The sequence below is a fragment of the Manis javanica genome, chromosome 2 (genome assembly GCF_040802235.1).
Source record: "Manis javanica isolate MJ-LG chromosome 2, MJ_LKY, whole genome shotgun sequence".
Classification (NCBI taxonomy): domain Eukaryota; kingdom Metazoa; phylum Chordata; class Mammalia; order Pholidota; family Manidae; genus Manis; species Manis javanica.
Window position 1 is genome coordinate 1,963,422 of NC_133157.1, and position 16,487 is coordinate 1,979,908.

Genomic DNA, 16,487 nt, shown 5'->3' on the forward strand with positions numbered 1-16,487 from the left:
GTGGTCTGAGCCCCGCCGCCCCCGGCAGGAGGCGGGGTCGGGCCTGCAGAGCTCCTGCCCCGCGGCGCGCCGCGTAAGTGCCGGCGGCCGGCAGAAGCCCCCTGCTCGGCGGCCGCGGAGCTGGAGCCCCGGGCGGGCGGGGAGGTGGGCGCGGGGGCGCGCGCCGGCGGGCCCCGCTTGTTTCTTCGACGGGAGCCGCGGGCGCCTGGAGTTCCCGACTGTCCGGGGACACTGCGCCCGGCGCCAGGCCTGCACCTCCTCCTCCTGGCGAGCGAGGCCAGGTTCCGGCCTCGAGTCTGCACGAGGTGGAGCGCAGCCTGGCAGCCCGGGAAGCCGCGGGGCCCTGCGCGCCCCCCGCCAGCTGCGGGCCGCCGCAGCCTTCCGTCCAGGAGAGCTGCCCAGGCCTCCAGCGGCCTTTGCGTTGGGTTCTGCGGAGGGCCGCTGTGTGCCCGCGCCTCCCGCCCCGCAGACTTAGCGGCGGAGCCAGAGGTGGGAACGGGCGGGCAGCCGTGCCGGGGCCTCCCGCAGGCACGCAGAGCTCCAGAGCCTCGGGGCCCGGGAGAGCATCCCTAGGCTTTCCGGAAATGGCCACCAGCGCCTGGGGTCTGCAGGGGCTGCGGGACCAGGAGCCTGTTCGGGAAGGGCTGGAGGAACCCTGCCTTCTCGGGACCAGCCCTGGAGGGCAAGTCATGTTCTATTTCTGCTCACTTCACTGACCCTGTGACCTTGCACGTCTTCCCAGTTCCATTTTATGTTCAAATCGTCTGGAGATCTCCGCCCAAGGCCTGTGGTGTCCCAGGTGCTGCTCAGGGTCCTGGGGCGGGTGGGGATCCAGCTAAACTGGTGGAAGAGGGGGAGGGAAACCAGGTGCTGGTCACCCTGCCTGCTGGCCTGCTTGGCTCTGATCTAGATGTGCCCGGGAGGTGAACTGGGGCTCATTTCCTGACTGGAAAAGTGCCAGAGGTCCCATAGGATCAAGCAACCAGAGGCTTTTCCTGACGGAATGAGAGGGGGACACATTGCCCAGTCTTAACCAGTCTATGGATTTGGGAGCCCAGTGTCAAGAAACCCTTCAAAACATTGTTTTAATGCTTCAGTGAGTTGTTTTAATAAACAGTGTTACTCATTATAAGAGTAATATTACCAAAAGTTTGGGAAAACAATTAATAACCTAACCATCCAGGTTTATAGACTGTAAGTATCTTGGCATGTTTCTTAATAGTTGTTAAATAGTGCTGTGACGAGCATCTCTGATGATTGCTCTTGGAAGCGGCCTGTTTCCTCTGGATAAATTCCTAGAAGAGACACCCCTGGGCATTGCCAAAATGCCCTCCAGAGATGCCCGGCTGATGCACGTTCCCACTGGCTGGGTGAGCAGACCCATTCTCATCCTGCCAGCCGACTAGCAGGTGTCAGCCCGTTTCAGTCTCAGGGAAAACACGCCTTTCATCATCACGTTACTTTTAATTTCTTTGGCTGCTGGTGAGATGTTGGACATCTTGTCATTTTACTGTTGGCCATTTGGAAAATTGCCCATTTGTGTTCTTTGCATGTTTTTTGTTTTTCTCTTGGGCTGTGTGTCTTTTTCTCCCTCCAGGGCTTTTGCGATACAGGATTTTAGCCTGTGCCTACCATATTCTCCGCATGCATCACATTTGTGTTTCAGTTTGTCATTTTTTCCTTTAACTTTAGATTTAGCGTTTTGTTTGTGATGTACAAGTTTTAAATTTGTATGTAACCAAATCTATCAAATTTTCGTTCATGGTTTCTGGCTTTGTGGTAAAGCCAAGGGTAGCTTTTACCATGCTGTGGTTTCATATGTGTTTGTCAATTTAATGGATAAATTTCAAAATAAAAGAATAATTTAATGCACGGCGGGGGACAGGAGGTAAGGCTTTCTGTGGAAATCAAATGCCGAAGTGTGTGGCAGGTGACAGTTTCTCAAAAGGGAGAGCTGACTTCTTCACTCCTTTTTGAAGCTAGCAACCCTCAGAAATAAATGCCCCCCCTCTCTCTCAGAGATAAATGACACACACACACACACACACACACACACACACACACTAACTTTTAGGAGGCCACCTCCTGCCCCTTGTGATATCAAAACCTTCCTGTTGGGAGAGGCCCCGGCTTTGGCATAGGGACCTTGAGTCTTTACTCAGGCTCCTGCCTGCAGGTTCCCAGGCTCCCAGTATCCCAGGCTGCCTTCCCAGTGTTCTTGCAATAGACTCACCTGCCACTCGGAAATGGGGGATTCTTCTCTCCCCGAGGGAGGAGAGCCCCTGACATCCCTTTGTTCAGGCCTGACACTTCCAGAACCACAGTTAGTAACTCTGCTTTCCTAGGAGGACGAGCGGTGGGAACAGGGACAAGGGCAGTGGCTGGTCCTCCTGACGGCTCTGAGGCCCTTTGTGGGCCATTGGCCCCCTCTGGACCTCCGTGCTTCCTGTCAAGGGAGCAGAGACTCCCTAAGGACCTTCTCCTTATTACTCTCCGGAAAGTAGGGAGACCTGGGAGACACCTGGACCAGAGTTGGTGCCTGAGAGAGACCAGTGGGCCCTGTATTCCAATCTATTTCCCTTTAAAGAGTTAGTGATGCTGTCATAATTATGCTCAAACTAGGCATCATCCCTCCACGTGTGGAAGTGTCACAGTCCCTGGGGAGAAAATGAGGGATGCAGGCACCGACTTGGTGGTGTCCCTGCAGGCTGGGAAATGTCAGGTGCACTGACCCCTCTGTAAAGGGTCTGACCTGAGATTGTACTCACCCGGTTTGTCTAGGTGCATCTCTGCAAAGACTCTTCTTGGCTTTTCAAAGCAAAAAACCCCTGCTTGACTAGCAGGAGTGGGACAATGAGCAAATGATGGGCATGCATATGCTCCAGCCTCTGTGGGAGAGAATGGGGCGGTCCGTGTGCACCCCGGGAGCCAGGCAGTGGGAAGTCCCCTCCAGGTGTGCTGCAGAAGCAGGTGGTGGCTGCTGCCAGCCGAGTGGATGCACACACACACCTCTCCATCACGGGCTGGGGGCTGGCACGAGAGGTTTTATTTTTCCCGCTGATTCCTTTCATACAGTTTCAATTTTTGAAGTTGTGAACATTGCTTCCATATATACAAAAGTTAGCTCCTAGGACACATACAATAGAAATGTCTGGATGTCATCGCATGCAAAGAGCATCCCATATGCGCTCCACCCAGCGCCAGTTGAAGGAGCTCTGCTGACTGCATTCAGCTTTGGAAATTCTCTATCTGCACAGTAATTTTTAAAATCTCTTACCTCAGAAATGACTTTAAATGGCTCTATTCAGTTTCATTTCTTGAGTGTCAGGTTCTTAGAATTCTCCTGGCATGAATTTTACCCAGTTTGTTACTTGCCATTTTAGGGGACACCTTGACTTTAAGACTATTTTTTTTTTGAGAGGGCATCTCTCATATTTATTGATCAAATGGTTGTTAACAACAATAAAATTCAGTATAGGGGGGTCAATGCTCAATGTACAATCATTAATCCATCTCAAGTCTAATTCTCGTCAGTCTCCAATCTTCTGAAGCATAACGAACAAGTTCTTACATGGTGGACGAATTCTTACATAGTGAATAAGTTCTTACATGGTGAACAGTGCAAGGGCAGTCATCACAGAAACTTTCGGTTTTGATCACGCATTATGAACTATAAACAATCAGGTCAAATATGAATATTCGTTTGATTTTTGTACTTGATTTATATGTTGATCCCACATTTCTCCCTTTATTATTATTATTATTTTTATTTTTAATAAAATGCTGAAGTGGTAGGTAGATGCAAGATAAAGGTAGAAAACATAGTTTAGTGCTGTAAGAAGGCAAATGTAGATGATCAGATGATCAGGTGTGTGCCTATGGACTAAGTATTAATCCAGGCTAGACAAGGGCAGCAAGACATCCACGGATGCAGAAGATTTCTCTCAAAGCAGGGGGGGTGAGGTTCTGAGCCTCACCTCTGTTGATCCCCAAATTCTCACCTGATGGCCCCCCTGCGACTGTGCCTGTCTTAGGTTGTTCCTCCCTTGAGGAATCTTACCCGTCTCTGGCTAACCAGTCATCTTCCGGGGCCATACAGGGAGATCTAAAGTTGGTAAGTGAGAGAGAAGCCATATTGTTTGAAAAGGTTAGCTTTTTACTTCTTTGCAGATTTATGCCCTGTGGCTTCTATGCCCAGCACTTGTCTCGAGGCATCTTTACCACCTGGAGGAATTATGATACTCGGTAAATTCGATATGAGGCACGAATTCTATTTAAGGGTTGTAATTAGGAAGAAAGAAGAAAAGCTATAGAGGTAGCAGACGGAAGAAAACATGGGAGGATTGATTATTTCTTTGACATATCTTCTTTAAGACTATTTTTAAGGTAGCATTCTAAACTAAAGCCCCTTGGGACGAGTCAGGAGGGTCCAGTGTGCAGCCAGCGTGCATCACAAATGGAAAGAGAGTTTTTTTTGGGGAAGAGCAGGATGGTTTCCAACTCATTTGAGAGTACAATGATTTTTACTCTTTCCTTGCAGAAAATGAATGGGACTAAGGAAGGCCCTTATGCTTATCAGGTGACTGGGGGCATTTGCTCCTGTCCTCTCCTTGGAGGGCCTGGTGGCATCTGGGGGTTCAGGGCTGGGATGGGGAGCCCGCTTAAGAGTAGGGAAAACATACTGAGAGAAGGCAAAAGTGACAACAGCCAGCAGGCATCGGACGTCTTGGACCCAGATGAGCCCAGGTTAGTCCTGCGTGGATTTGAGGACTAGTGCATGCGGGAGTCAGGAGCACCTTCAGGGCCCACGACTGCGCAGAGCGGCATTGGCTGTGGTGTGGACGTGGGAGTCGAGGCTGAGATGGCTCCTCAGATTGTCCTGGTCGAGGCAAGTGCCTTACATCTTATGTGCAGAGGCCACTGAACATGGGCTGCCCCTGGAAGGGGGTGACCTCAGCTCAGGAGTGTCCTTCGGGCTGGGGTGCAGCCTGAAGGGGCCTCAGCTGTGGCCAGCACAGTTGCCTCGCCGGGGGGCCCTGGGCAGCTGCCCTGTGCCCACCATAAGCCATCTAGGACACCACTGTTTTGGATGCAACTACTTGAACCTTGTCCTTTGGAAACTCTGCCAGCAGCTCTGTCCCCAGATTTCAGGCACAGAGTTAACTTATTTCAAACCGTCTCAGAAATTTCATACAAAACATTCAGTGGAAGAGGCTCCTGAAAATGTGTCGTGAAATTACAAGATTACAAGACATAGTTATGAAAATCTGAAATGGAGTTTTAGCCCCCAGGATTAAGGCGATGGCAGATGAGATGCAGGAAACATGTTCTGCCCAGAGCCGTCCTGAGTTAGCCCCCGGGGTCCTGGGGAATGAATTGGTGCAGAAATAGAAATGAGAAAGTTCACACTTCAGTCTCGAAAAATGTCCCCAAATTCTGTTTCCATTTTCCTTTGGCAGAAGGCAGGGGGGGATCTACTGCATATCCTCTGAGTTTTGGAAAGGTGATGTAGAAAATTTTATATTTTTGTACAGAACTCTACTTAAATCCTGAGTCATATTTGCTGTGAGAGGTACAGATGGTCTAAAGTCTCAGGGATCGATACCAGGCTGTGGCTTCCTTGAGTGGCAGTTCGTTTGGTGCCTTTGGGGGAAGGTAGGGATGCGAGGTCCCTCACCCAAGGACCCTGCAAGACAGGAGCTGAGACATGACCATTGGGAGCAGAGAAGCCAGGGCCAAGCCCCTCTTGGTGCCAAGGGCCTAGCTTCAAACTAAAACAAACCTCAGAATGTTTTCTGTTCTGTCCTGGTAATATTTGCACTGCACCGCCCTCTCAGCCCTGTCAGGAACTCGGGACTCAGAGCTGAGGGGTCAGAGCCCTGGGCCGCGTTAGGGAGGGAGGGGGCCGGTGGGAGGCACCGTGTGTGGGCCGGAGCTAGGACCTGTCCTGGGGTGGGGGCTCATGGCCCAGAGGACCTGTCTTCCATGGTGGTGGGGCCAAAAGCTGAGGTGAGGGATGAACTTGTTGGGGCACAGAGCCAGGTGAAGTGGGGGTTCCCCTCCCTTAAACCAGAGAGTCACACAGTTTCCCCAGGTTTTCCTTGGTGAGCTTTTGATTGACCGTGTTTCACTCCCCTGAGTGTGGCGAGTGTGTGTGTGCTCATTCTTCAGACCCAGGGGTACAGTGAGGTCGCATGACCCACCCCAGGGCCGGGATGGAGGGGAGTGGTTGAGCTGCTCCCAGGCCCCTGGCGAGACGGTGTGCGCACGGGGAGAGCTGGCGGGTGTGGTGGAGGTGCGGCCCAGCTGGGGGCGCCCTGGGATGGGAACCAGCTGCTGGACTTTGGCCCTGCATTCAGAAACCCTGTTCCCTGGGCACAGCAAAGACGGTCTGTACACTCCCAGTCCTGAAAGGTGAGGAGGTTGACCAGCAAGAACCACTGCAAACCCAGCCGTCATTCCCAGAGGGGGAGAAGCTATGACCTGGGCCACATGGGCCCACCGGGCATTTCAGTGGCCCACTGCGTGACTTACCGCTCAGTTAGGTTAGCGGCTGGGCCGGATGGCCTGTCGTACTTGGCGGGGCCCGCTCACTTTACAGAGTGCCCGAGTGCCTTAGTTCACCCTCATGCGTGGAAACACATCAGACCTCCGGGGAGGTGGAGCTGCACCTGCCTTCACGGGAGAGACAGGCTGCAGGTACCCTCCAGCTGGCCACTCACAAAAATAGAAAAAAGAAAAAAAAAATGAGGGGAACTCGCCACACGCATGAGGTATGAGGGCTTGAGCAGCAGCAAAGACAACTGCAATGGCTCACGGCTCACACACAGTTTAAACCCATGGTTTACTATGACACTTAAAACCCCAGCTTTGAGGGTCCCCTTTGGGGGGACATTTCTCATCCTGAAGGCAGGCAGGTGAAGAAGAGGCTGCTGCCTTCCCTGCCTTTTCTGCGGGGACTGTGCCGCGAGGAGGCCTTGTATTAACCTATTCCGACTCACACATGTAAATGGAAGGAGACAAGAGAATCCTACCAGCCCGCACCTCCCGGGGTTTCCAGCCGTAGGGCGGTGGCTGCTGGCTCCCGCAGAGGGCCATCTGGCCACCCTGCACCCGGCAGAGGACACGGCGGCTCCGAGGACTGGCCGGGGGACGGGGTCTGCATGTGGGGGAGCCCCTGGCCCAGCTGCCACCTGTGGGGTGCCCACCGGCTGACAGGCTGTGTTGAGCCGCATGCAGGGGAGGCAGCCAGTGGCACCCAGACCCAGGGCTGCTTGGCAGGTTGACGGCCGGGTCCTCACCAGGGATGGAGATGGCTTTGCAGGTGTATCACCAGGGCTACCCTCCTCTCCCCAACCAGGGACACCGGGTGTCTTTGCAGGTCTCCCCAGGAGCACCTGGTGGGGTTCCTGGATGGGAAGCCTGCCCACCATACCCCAGGACTTCTCACTCACTGCCCCACAATGGCCTGTGGCAGCTCCTCAGAGCCCCTCTGTGTCCCTGCCACTCACACTGCGGGGCTCCCCTCCGGGTGGGTCCCGGCTGGGCTGGACTCCCCAATCCCATCTCCCGCGTTTGTGGGGGCAGCTTGCCCTGCAACCTCAGCGCTCCGAGGGGCCTAAGAAGAGGCGCTGTTGTGTTGTGCAGCTGTTCCTCACCCCGAGCGTGTGGGCTGGGACCAGAAAGGTCTGCTCTCCGCCCCGTGCTGCGCCTTCTGGATCTTAGACGTTTCCCCTCCTATTTCCCCTCTGCCTACCGTTTCCTTTCTTATGTTTCCTTTGGTTTTGGGCTCTTCCCTGCCAGCTATTTAAGAACGAATGGGGCTCTGAGCCCAGGGTGTGCTGCCCACCCAGCTCTGCTGCTGGGAGGGGGTCTGAGAGGGAGGCAGGCAGGAGCGCTGAAGTAAATGCTGATGCATTCAAGGAGAGTCCTCAGTACTGTGGGGGGCTTCACAGACCCTCTGGGAGCCCCTCCTCTTATGAGGAGGGCCTTAAGCACCCTCATAAGTTGGACAAAACATGTCCTAACTCAAGTCTATGCACATAACGGCAATGTCCTTGATATTCAGATTCAAGGTCACCATCATAGACTTGTGTCTTAGATTTAATCAGTGCAATATTTGCTGAGTTGGGAAAGAATTGGGTTTCCTTTAAAAGCAGTAAAAGTCAAGAAGAAAAAGCCAAGGAGATTTGACATCTAAAGGGGCAAGGTCCTCCCCTTGGGAAATTCTCTTCCGCTGCACCCAAAGCGCCGAGGCCACGGAGCTGGGTTCCCTGCAGACAGGACATCTCCACTGATCTCAGCAGAGCTTCGTGCCCACCCAGGACTTGCCGGCTCCTCCTGGCAGCCGCTGCCGCATGGCCAGCATTGACCTTTGCCTGGTCAGGTAACTCTTGGCATGCTTTGTCCCACCCTAGTTCCAGCCTTCCATGTTTGCAGCCGGGGTTGGGGTGGGGGAGGCCAGGTGGCAGCGTGCTCTCCTTCCAGAGTGACGTGCAAGGATGGGCATCCAGAATCTGTAGGGACATGTCCAGAGACGGGGAGATTCAAGGTTTTCAGGGCTGGGGTGCAGGTGGGGTTTAGGGAGGTCACGGCTATGAAGGGCACCGGGTGTTCCTCTGGTGATGAAGAGGCTCTAAAATCACTGAGGTGACGGTTGTGTGTGTGGTGAATGTAAAAGTGGCTGTAGCGTACACCAGATAGGTAACTTGTACCACAAAGAGCTGTTTAAAATACCCAAACAAGTAGATTCTCCAGGCTGGCACTGGAGGGGTGCCTCTGTTCACCCCCTGTGCCCTGGGCCTGGGAGAGGCTGGTCAGGCCTTTCCTGGAGTGCGGGGGGCACAAGGCAGTGCCAGGCCCTCACTGAGGAGTGGGGTGGGGAGAGCCGAGGCGTGTGGCTTCTGTATCACCCCCCTGCCCGTTCTGTGGTTCCGTCCTAGGAGAGGCCTTCGTGACCCACTTGGCTCGGCTCGGAGGGGCCTTTTCCTTCTGGTCTTTTCCTTACTGTGGCGGCAGGCACGGGGCAGGTGCGTGACCACCGGATGCCCACCTCTGGGGAGGCTCATGGGTGTGGACCCATCCTCGGAACCTCACCCAGGCCCTTGAGGGGAGCGGGGAGCTAACAGATACCAACAGAAAGCGCAAGAGAACTTACGGAGTGTTTGCCTCATGCCTTCATGTGCCTGATCTCGGTGACACTGAAATGTGAGTCCAGCCCTGCTTCCAAGACCACGGGGAGTGGGGAGCTAGTCCGGTGAGAATTGGCCACTACAGATGAGGTGAGGTAGGCTGGGGAGCTGGGGCCCCATTGGGTCTGAGTCAGAATGCAGTGGGGAGCCACAGAAGGGCGTTGAGTAGTAGTGGGGTAGGACCCGCATGCCACTGCCCTCGTGCTGGAGGGCCACATTGAGGTGTGTGGGGTGCTCACTGCACAAGGGAGGCCGATGCACCCAATGGCCCTTATGGATGAATGGTGGCCCTGCTGGGAAGGAATGGGAGCCATAGACTGGTGGAGAGGGTGGCCCCTAGTCAGATAATGGGGGGCGGGGCGATCCCTCAGGAATGCACAGTGGTGGCCCCTGTGGGAGTGGAGCAGAAGAACAAGGAGTGAAGAGACACCATCTGAGGGAGAGGTCATGAGCCCTGTGCTGAGGGAAATGGCAAGGGCGGGCGCCATGGTGGGAGGGACGGGGCTTGCTTAAGGGGGCCCCCTTGGGGAGGGTGACGTCAGGACAGAGGTCTGGAAGGGGACAGAGGAGCTGGAGCCTGAATGCAAGGAGCCGGTGGCGGGAGGTGGGAGGCAGGCGGCAGGACAGATGGCTGGGGCCCCAGATCGGGGCCTGGCTTTGATTTTTTCCACGAAACAGTCAAGAGTAAGTTGCAGACACGATGCTCTTTAAATAGTTTTGTGTGCATTTCCTAAAAACAGGATCATTCTCCTACCTCAGCACAGAGCAGTTATAGAACTCGGGAAATTAATGACACCATTGTTACCTAGTCTGCAGAACTCATTCAGAGCGCCCAGCCCCATAGTGATGTCCTCTGTGTCCTGGCCAGGATGCCCTCAGAGGTTGCCCGTGGCTTTCAGCCTACTTTGATTCAGTTGAGTTTGTCTCCATTACCTTGACGGTGTTGAAGCCGTCTGGCCAGTCGTTCTGCAGCTTGTCTTGAATCGTGACCCTGGGGGTCAGAGCCAGGGACAGAGCCACCCACTCTGGGACAACTGTTTGCCCTTCCTTCATTCTTTTGCCCAGCAGGTGGTGTGCAGTGGGCACCAGGGAGGGGCCGGGCAGCTGTCGGGAAGCCTGCAGCCTGACCTCTTCATCCCGTCCGGCCCCCAGCTCTGTAAACAACTTGCCGTCCATACGAACATACCTGAGGTCTGCACTTCTGCCCCGCCCTGCAGACTGGACCCTATTCACGCAAGCGGGCTGTGTTGAAAGCCCCAAACTCACCTTCTCACAACACAAAACAGCCTTCCGTGGCCGGGAGCCACAGTCCAGCTCACTCGAGTCTATCAGTCCTGGGGCGACTTCTTCAACCCCCATCCAGCACGACGCCAGCTGTCCGTCTGGTGTCCCCCCGTGTCCTCTCCAGTCTTCCTAGGTCACTTTTCATATTTGCAAGAAAACAATCCTGCATGGCTGTGTGGGGACACCTGACAGGTGCGGAGGGGAGCAGGCCCTGCTCCACTGTGGGCATCTTTCTAGGGCAGGAAGTGATTTAATCTCTGGTCTATTAAAACATTTCTAGTGCTGTCCCCAGCATATTGGGGAAAACTTGGAAGCTGAAATTACAAAAAAAAATTTAAAAGCACCCATGGCGGGCAACCATTTCTAACTTATTTGTATTCCCCGAAGGCCTGAGCTTTTCTATAATGAAACTGTCACCTGGAAGTAGGGAAAAGCCACACAGGGCGGGGCTGGTTGTGGGGACACAGTGCAAGAATCTGGGACAGGCCCGGATCCCTCAACCAGCTGGTCATGGGTTTAGGTCATGGCCCTGCTGCCCAGTGGCTGAGGGGCCATGGGAAGTTGTCTCAGCTTCCCTATAGGTACAACAAGGCAACGGTTCCTGCCACCAACGGTTATTGAGGCAACCGTGTGACATTATGGTTCATAGTAAGCCTCTAATCAATGACAACATCCACTCTCCACCTTTCAAAATCTAAAGGGTGCTTGCCACCCTTGGGCATGATGGAGGTAACCAGCGTTCACAGCCTCAGTGGGCACCTCCCTCAGGATGCAGGGGCCACATGACTGAGGGGACACAACCATGCCTGCCAGGCCTTCTGGGGCAGTCCCCATTCCCTGGTCACACACGCGTCCCGAGGACCCTCTGGAAAGTTGGGTCCATGTGACTGTGGATCTTGGAGGTGCTGTTCGGAAGCATCTGGACCATGGCCAGGCTGCCCATCCGGCTGTCCTACTGTGCAGGTAGGAAAATAGGAGAGACTCCCCCGAGCACCCCAAAGCCCCAGGCAGCCTTTCTCTCCACAGAGCACGTCTCCCTGCTGAGCACCTGCCCTGCCAGGCAGGCCCTGCAGCGTGCAGGTGTGCGGGCAGCTGGTCAGTGAGACCCAGCCCTGCCCTCCTGGTTCTTGTCCAGTGGGGGTGCAGGTGAGGAGGCGCCCCGGGAAAAAGGGCCCTGCAGGGTAGGAGGCTTCCTGGTCTCCTGTTGTCATTGGTTAGAGGCGTACTAGAGGAGACACCCTTCTCTCCACTGGGCAGTAAACTGATCAACGGGTTCCTTTCATAAGGCATGCGGTAAGCATGAGTCTCCACCAGATCTGTCGTTCCTGTTTCGGATAATAGGAGTGGCACCGGGCACTGGCCTGTCAGCCTTCTGCCAGCGCGCTCTTCTTTCCAAACTGCTTCCTGGTGTGGAGCCGCACCCCCTCCTTTCCCAGGACTGGCTTGGAAGTTGACGAGACCCTCCAAGAACAGGATGACCGCAGGCTCCCCCTGAGGGGCCGCGGCAAAGGGCCAGCTGGTGGCAGGCTCCCGTCATGGAGACGGGTGCGAACACTGGAGCATCACTGCAGGCCTCTGCAGCCCCCGCTGGAACGTTCACACGTGATCTCCTGGGGAGGGAGCTGCTCCGGGGATGGTGGCTCATTGCCACCCTGCCCCATGGGGGCCATTGGCCATCTGTGGAGGAAGGACCCTGGTCCTGCCTGCTGTTTCCAGCGTGGGGGTGTCTGGGTCCTGGTGCTGACATACGTAAGCCAAGGCCGGAGGGAGCCAGCTTGGTGATGCAACGTGGGCAGCAGGCTGGAGGGGGTATAGATCCCTACAAAGTTGAGTATTAGATACCCAATAGGTACCTGGGGCTGAAAATGGTCCTAACTGGGCCAGCTTCTTGTCCTCCACCGTTCACAAATCCCATAGAGGTGGCCACACTGACCCTGAGCCGGAAACCTGGGGTGCTAGATTGCAAACAATGGCAGTAAGCGGTTTCTACCCCACATGCCTGCACCTTTGCAAAGTGACTTTGCTGCTCGTCCAGTCAGGCAGGGGGTTGATTTCCACCCCTTGACCTTGTGACTTGCTTTGGCCAACTGGACATCAGCAAGCATGATGTAAGAAGGCACTTCAATGTCCTTGCACATCGGGGTTTGCTGATCTTTGGAGCCCTGAGACGACCATGTGAAGAAGTCCAGGCTAGCAGAATGGAGACCGACGGGCCCCCGGGGCAGGAACGAGCCTTCCCAGCCGAGGTCCTCATCTTGATCATCCGGCCACCAGCCAACCGCTAACTGCAGGTGCATGAGACCAGCTGAGCCTGTTAGGAGAACAGTCCAGCCGAGCCCACTCTGAACTGCTGACCTAGAGAAGGATGAGCAAATGAAATGGTGGTGGTTTTCAGCCACTGGTTTGGGGTTGGTTTGTGATGCAGTTAAAAACTGACTGACACAGAACCTGGATGCGGAGTGGGGGGCTTCTGTCCACAAACCTAAAGCATGTGGCCTTAGTTTTGGGACCAGGCCCTGGGAATAAATAGAAAGGTGGCAGGGAATCGATCAGCAAAAGCTGGAAAAATGGCGAATTGTTAGTGGGGTCTGGGAAGACAGTAAAAAAATGCTATAGCTGAGGGAAAAATGGTATTACACAATCACTAGACAATTGCCAAAATGTTGTCTGTTGTAACTGAGAAGATGGAAAATACACGTGGTAAATTTGTGGACCCAGCCAAGAAGATTTCAAGGTAGCATCTGAAATTGTCAGGTGGCTTCTTTTAGCTCTGTGAGAGCCAGGAAGAGGCACATGGGCTAAAATGAGAGCCTCTCTGTTTGCAAGCATAATTTAGGGAAAACAGGCACCTGGATTAAAAACTATAAACATTTCCCATCTCAAATCTCTCCACCTGGCAAAAGATGATAATAGTAAGAAATGGCCACAGGATAAAGATCACATCAAACAGGCAGCTTAAGCTCCTTTGTCAAGACCTCAGAAAGATTCCAGGCACTGGCTAGGACATCCTCCCAGATGGACGGGAGAGCTTCTAAGAATCCCAACAGCGCTGTCCCGTGGGCCCTTCCCATCCTGCCCAAAGCAGAGAGAGGCCCATCTAGAGAACTGTGGGTGTGACTGCTGCTGAATGGAAAGGACTAAACTCAGATTGATAAGAAACCAACGCAGTTTTAAAGAGTTCTACTAGAAGCACCGCAGTGTGAAACGCACAGGGCATCCAGAGGCCCTGCTCTCTGAGCAGCACCAAGCGGGGGAACACCGGCGGCTGCCAGGGGCTGTTTCCCGTGGGCCCGCACGGACTCCTCGGGCTCCTCAGTGGCAGTGCGCTGCAGTCCGCCTACTCGGTGTGTTCTCACCCCCCGCCCCATGTGCGCTCCCTCAGGTGGCCCCCACATACGTTCCCCACATCCAAGTCCTTCTCCCAGGGTCTGATTTTGGAAAAACCAGACTATGATGCTGGGTGCCCTTATTTCGTCCTTGACCTTAGTGGAAAGTCCTCTAGTGTTTTCCAGCTTGTATGATGCTGGGTAATTTCTCCTTAGAGCAACCCTGCGCCTGGTGAGAGGAGATGTGCAGGGAAAAGCTGAGGAGTCCTTTGAGGGTCCTGGCCAGTGAGGAAGTCGGGTAGGACACAGCACTGGTGCCCTCGGGCCGTGGTGTCTAATTCAGTGCTTAAAAATTGTTGCCTATACAGTAGTGCCACCTCCTGCCATTTCCCTAAACTTTCAATAAAAGTCTGCTTTCCATGAAAAAAAGCATGATGCTGGAAGACAGGTATGCAGCATCCAACTGTTCTCTTATCAAGTTTTTTTTTTAAGGATTAGTTGTTAAATTCTGTCAAGTTCTGCTTTAAGAACATCACAATTTATTGGTTGTTGTCCTGATGGACTATTATGCATGTTCTTGTGCATGAGTGCCAGTAAACTTGTCCATGCATTTTTGGGGGCATATATGGTGGGCATCTTTTCACTGTTACGAGACACCACCAGTTTTCCAAAGGGGTTCTACCATCAGGTTCCCCCCAGCAGTGCCTGTGGGGCTGAGCTCACCCACACTGTTGTCAACATTGCTATTGTTAGTTTTTCTTACTTTCAGTCATTAACCGGATGTGAGGTGTATTTCATTATATATTTAATTTTCATTTCCATGACTACCAAAGATGCTGAGTGTTTTTTCCCATGGTTAGTGGTCACTGGATACACTCTTTGGTGAAGTTCCTGTCCAAGTCTCTTGTGTGTTTTTTTCATGGTGTTAACTATCTTTTTCTTATTAACAGATTAAAAAATAGTAATCTGGAAATGACTATTTTTTGGTTACATACATTGCAACTATATCCTGCTCTCTAGCTTGCCTTTCATCCTTTGCAGGGCAACTTTTGATGAAGAGAAGCTCTCAGTTTTAAGGTAGCTAAAGTTTCCAACATTTTCCTTTATGGTTAACTTTTTTTCCTTTGCCCACTCTGAGGTTAAAAAAAATTTTTTTTTAATGTTATCTTTTAAAATCTTTATATTTTTGCTTTTCACATTTAGTTCTACAATCCACATGGGATTGATATCTTGCATAGTGTAACTCTAAAAAATACGAACATTTATTTTGCCCAGAATCATTAATCGAAATAATTCCCTCATCAATGCTCTGCAGTGCCACCTTCGTCATAAATCAGGTGTCCATTTACGGGAACATTTGTTCTGTACTCCCAGAAACAAATTTGCCCGACCACACTGTCTTACTTTCTTGATTACTGTCTTATTAATTCAGCAGTTGGTGGACATTCTAATTTGGGGCAATTATGTCTTATTCATTCAGCAGTTGGATATACCAGTTAGTTTTTCATTCACCAGCGGTTGGGCATTTGGGTTGTTTTCAGTTTTAGGCTATTATAAATAAGGCTGCTATAAATAGTGTACAAGTCTTTGTATGGAAATATGTATTTCTTTTTCTCAGGTAGATATCAAGGAATGGAATCATTGGGTTGTACGGTAGGTTTATGCAAAATTGCCGAATTGTTTTCTGAAGTGGCTGAACCATTCTGCATTCCTGCCAGCGATGAGTGAGTCCCAGTCTCCACATCCTTCTCTGTTCTCAGTGTTGTCAGGGTGTGTGTGTGTGTGTGTGTGTGTGTGTGTGTGTGTGTGTGTGAATTATAATAATTCTCACTGACATGTAGTAGTACGTCATTGTGGTTTTAATGTGCTTTTCCTAATGACACAAGATTTTGAGTATCTTCTTTAGTGAAGTATCTGTTCAAATATTTTACCTAATTAAAAAAAACGTCTTTGTTCTTACTATGGAATTCCTTTATATTTTAGATATGAGTCTTTTATCAGATACGTGTTTGCAAATATTTTTTTCCCGGTCTGTGGATTATCTTTTCACTTTCTTAACAGTGTTGCTAGAAGAGCAGATGTTTTTTATTTTTGATAAATTTTAATTTGCAATATTTTTCTTTCATGATTTATACTTTTGATGTCATATGTAAGAAATCTTTACCTAACTCAAAGCCAGTAATATTTTCTTTAAGAAGTTTTATAGCTTTAAAATATATGTTTAGGTCTCTGATCCATTTCAAGTTAACTTCTATGCATGGTTCAAGGTATAGGTCAAGTTTGTCTCTCTGTCGGTCTGCCTGCCTGTCTGTCTCCCCCCCTCCCCCCCTCCACCTCTCCCCCTCCCTCCTTCCTTCCTTTCTTTTGGCATATGGCTAGCTAACTGTGCTAAGACTACTTGTGGAAAATACTGTCTTTTCTCCATTAAATTGCCATTAATGCTAAAAATCAATTGATTGTATATCTTTGTGTGTTTATGCCTACTTCTGGATTCTCTGTTGTGACCCATCGATACATATGTCCATCATTTCATCAATGCCATATCGTCTTGTTTAGTGTAGTGGTAAGTCTCGAAAGTTTAGTGTGAATTCTCCAACTTTGTTTTCCTTTTAAAAAATGGTTTGGGTATTCCAGACCCTTTATTTATACTTGTATATCTTCAAAACAGCTTGTCCATTAAAAAAAA

At 51.8% G+C, this 16,487-nt stretch overlaps 1 long non-coding RNA gene across 3 annotated transcripts; it reads left to right on the plus strand.

Moving 5' to 3' along the window:
- The first annotated feature begins 2 nt into the window (after positions 1-2).
- On the plus strand, positions 3-16,099 carry LOC108410267 (uncharacterized). Of its 3 annotated transcripts, XR_012125157.1 has the most exons (4): positions 3-73; positions 8,249-8,386; positions 8,943-9,207; positions 10,260-16,099. It is a non-coding gene; the product is annotated as an uncharacterized lncRNA (long non-coding RNA). The 3 variants fall into 3 exon arrangements; XR_005058391.2 differs by lacking the exon at positions 3-73 and having other exon boundaries at positions 4,125-8,386; XR_001856463.3 differs by lacking the exon at positions 3-73 and having other exon boundaries at positions 4,126-8,386; positions 8,943-9,029.
- The last annotated feature ends 388 nt before the right edge of the window (positions 16,100-16,487 follow it).